This window comes from Arachis duranensis, chromosome 5, assembly GCF_000817695.3.
Source record: "Arachis duranensis cultivar V14167 chromosome 5, aradu.V14167.gnm2.J7QH, whole genome shotgun sequence".
Classification (NCBI taxonomy): Eukaryota; Viridiplantae; Streptophyta; class Magnoliopsida; order Fabales; family Fabaceae; genus Arachis; species Arachis duranensis.
Genome location: NC_029776.3, coordinates 6,544,228 through 6,548,135, shown reverse-complemented (window position 1 = coordinate 6,548,135; position 3,908 = coordinate 6,544,228).

Below are 3,908 nucleotides of genomic sequence, written 5' to 3'. Positions count from 1 at the left end.
CTAATAGAAAAAGACAGGTATTATTCCAAACAGTTGGTGAAGCCATACCAATATACACATTGTCTTGTTTTAAATTGTCAGACACCTTGCTAAATGAAATTCATAGTATTCTAATCCAATTCTAAAAGGCTAATGGTGTGGATTAGTTGGGATAAGATGACTAGGCTTAAAAAAGAAGACGGACTTAATTTCAAAGATCTAAAAGTTTAAAACATGGTTCTTTTGGATAAACAGTATTAAAAAATCATGACTTAACCTAACTCTTTTTTTTCTAGAATACTTAACAGTAAATACTACAAATTTAATTATATCTTTATAGTAGAAATAGGAACCTTACCTTTTTAGGATTGACAAAGTATTTTTAAAGGGAGGCGAGTTGTAGAGAAAGACATTAGTTGAAAAGTACGTTCTGGTGATATTCGAATTTTCAGTGAACCATAAATCTCTCCTCCTTATCCATTCACTATTCCACCATCTGTGTCACTACTATTAGATAATTACCATCTGTTATGGATGAACGACATATTTTTTAAATAAATAGTGGAATCAAATATTAATCTCAAATCTTTTTCCTCCAAAAATTGTTCAGCAAATCCTCTCCATAATCTTAAGAGAAGGTGAAGATACAATTCAATGGGTAATGAACAGAACAAAAACATATAGGTTGCATGAGAATATAGGATTGCTTACCAATTTTACCATACTTCCATTGAATTTTGTCTGAACTTCATGCAACATAGGCCAATTTGAAGCCATTTATGCATACTAAAAATTTCTCACAGAATTTTGCTCTTTGCGTGGAAAACCCTCCATAGTAAGCTTCCTATTTTGCTTCTCATCCACTAGTGGTTCCCATCCACTCCGACAATTTATCCAATCTGCAAGTCAGTTCCAGAATAACTCAATACATTATTTATTTTTCTATGGAGATACTAATCTAGTGTGGAAGAAGAGTCATTTGACTTATCTCATTTCATATCATAAATGTTCCTTGTTCTTCAATTGGTGGAGGGATTAAGTGAGGAACAAGCCCTCAAAAAGTTCAATTGGTTTTGATTATAGCTTAAAATATTTGAAAGGAGAAGTGTTGACAAGTTTTCGAGCATGTCGTGAAGCCTCTGAAAAAAGTACTAACAATATCGCTTAAGTTGAATCAGAAACTATCTATTTTGACTTATGCATAGTGCTGTAAAATTTTCTCCCTATCTATTTTTCTATGTTATTTTATTCTTACAATTTTACCTGTCCGTAAATATGTGAGAATTTCCTTTTTCTATTTTTTTATCCTGACTTTTGGGCATTATATTTATTTTTTTGTTGAATAAAATATATACTATTATTATCTTTGAAATTATATATATATATATATTAAAATAAAAAATTTAAATTTTTGTTATCTTTGAACAGTTAATTATTAATTAATTATAACCCAAATTTTAGTGACCAATCATGATCAAAGGTAGTAGTAAAACAAAAAAATGTTTTGATTTTATTTTATTTTAAGTTTCACATACAACATATTATATAAATATTTATATATAGGATCATACATCACATATAATAATAATTTGAGATTTATATAAAATTTATCATTCTAATATTTAATTTTAATTTAATTTATAATTTTACATTATTTTAGTTATTTCAAATAATTTCACTTAAATTATAATAAAAATATAAAATTACACATTATATACCATATTTAAAGATATTACACATTAATAATTTAAAATATTACACCTTTTATATTGTATTTAAAACATATTACACTTGTGAAGATTGGAAATTTGGTGTGTTTGAATTAGGAGAAGAAATAAAATTTTATAAATAATTAAAGATTTTTTTTGTTGAATTGATTTGGTTCTATTTTTTTAATTAAATTTTTAAAAATATAATAAAAAAATATTAAGAAGTACGTTATTGAAAATAAACTATAGAAAAAAAAAACTATAGAAAAATAGAGTAATAAAAGACAGAAATATAATATATCGTATTTGTTTAAGTATGTTTTAATTGAGTAATTTATCACAATGTATAATAACGAACATTCAATATACATTTAAATGATTATATAAGTGGTATTGTTTAATTTGTTTTTCTTTAAAATGATATGTTTTTGTCTTTTCAGAGACCAGTCTCTTGTCAAAAAATATACCAAAAAATACTCTATTGGAGTTAATCAGAAAAGCATACTGTGCTTAGTAGAAGTATTTTTAATACTAATTTTAAGTTTAATTTTATTTTGAATTTTACAAAATGATGCATCATCATTTATTAGATCATATATTATAAATAATAATTTAAAATTAAAAGTAAAATTTGCCATTTNNNNTAAATAAAATTTTATATAAATCTTTATTATTTTATTTAAATAATTATATAAATGATAAAATTTTATTAATTTTTTATCAAATGATATTGTTTTTCTAAGGTAAAACATGTTTTATTTCATCGATCAATTCTAATGTAAATTTTAATTTTAAATAAATACACTTCTTAAAATAAAGGATAAAAAAAATATACTTTAAAAATACTCACATATTCTAATTACTTACATTTTCTAATTTTAAATTAATTTTTTTTGACGCTATTGCTCACATAACTCCAATTTTAAATTATTGTTAACATGGTTAAAAAAATTAATTTTGATGCATTAATAATATTAGATTAAATCTTTTATAATTTATACAAACATAAAATTTATTCAAATATTCAAAAGTAAAAAAGCACTTTATAAAGTCACCTTTGATATTTATATCTGTTTCTCAATTATCTTTTGGATAAGTTTAGAATGATCCAACTTTAAAAAAAAAATAAAAAATAAAAACCAGTAGAGTGAATATCATAGGATTTACAGATTATGTGACCAACATGATGAACCAAGGTTTGGAGAATCAAAGCATTTTTAAGGCGAAGAAAAATTAGTGAAATAAAAAATATAGTCTAATTATTTTTAAATAAAAATAGTAGACTTCACACTTAATAAAAATGATAATTTTTATGGTAATTATTAATTTTTTATTATATTCTTTTACAATTCACCTTATTTTAGAGAATTTAAAAAAAAATTCTAAATATCATTTCATAATTCTATTATTGTGAATTATAGCATAATCTATTTGGCTTATAACTGCAAGTAACAGATTCTGTTATTGTCACATAACAAACTCGCTATATATATATTTTTATCAATTCTTAGTATTTTTGTTAATTAGTCCAAATTCAGCAAAATTATTTACACGAACGTTCGACTAAACTCCGCACTTCATTTTTTGTGTTTGTTTTTTTTCGTGCGTTTTCTTGTCATTTTTTTGTTGTTGTCATGTTGGTGTATTTTTTTTTCTTCTTCCTTTTTTTAGTTGTTGTAGCATTTTCAAATTTTTCTTCTTTATTTATATTGTGCAGAATTTATCCAAAAATAATACTAAAATTTTTTAAATAGTAATAGATAAAGTTTTTTAATTTTAACAATAAAATTTTTTAATCGTTACACAATAAATTTTTTAACCAATTTTTTTTAATCTTTAAACTAATTAATTGAATGATATTAAACTCATATATAAAATTATTTATTTTTGTATCATTTATAATAAATTATTGTATTTTTTAATTTTAAAACACATTTAAATATATTTTATTAGTCGAGTGAGTTAAAAATTTAAATTTATAATTTTAATTTTTTTTGTGTCATTTATAAAATTGAATAAGATCGAATCCACAAAAATAAATATTTACAATATAATATTTACACCAAAAGTAACGTTATATAATATGAATAATATTAATTGAAGCATAAAATAATATACAATATTTCGTTTCTAATTTGTGATAAATTACACAAATAAAATAAACTTAAATTTAGTTCGGAGGGAAGGCTGCTATGATATAGGTTGGAGCATAGCCATATA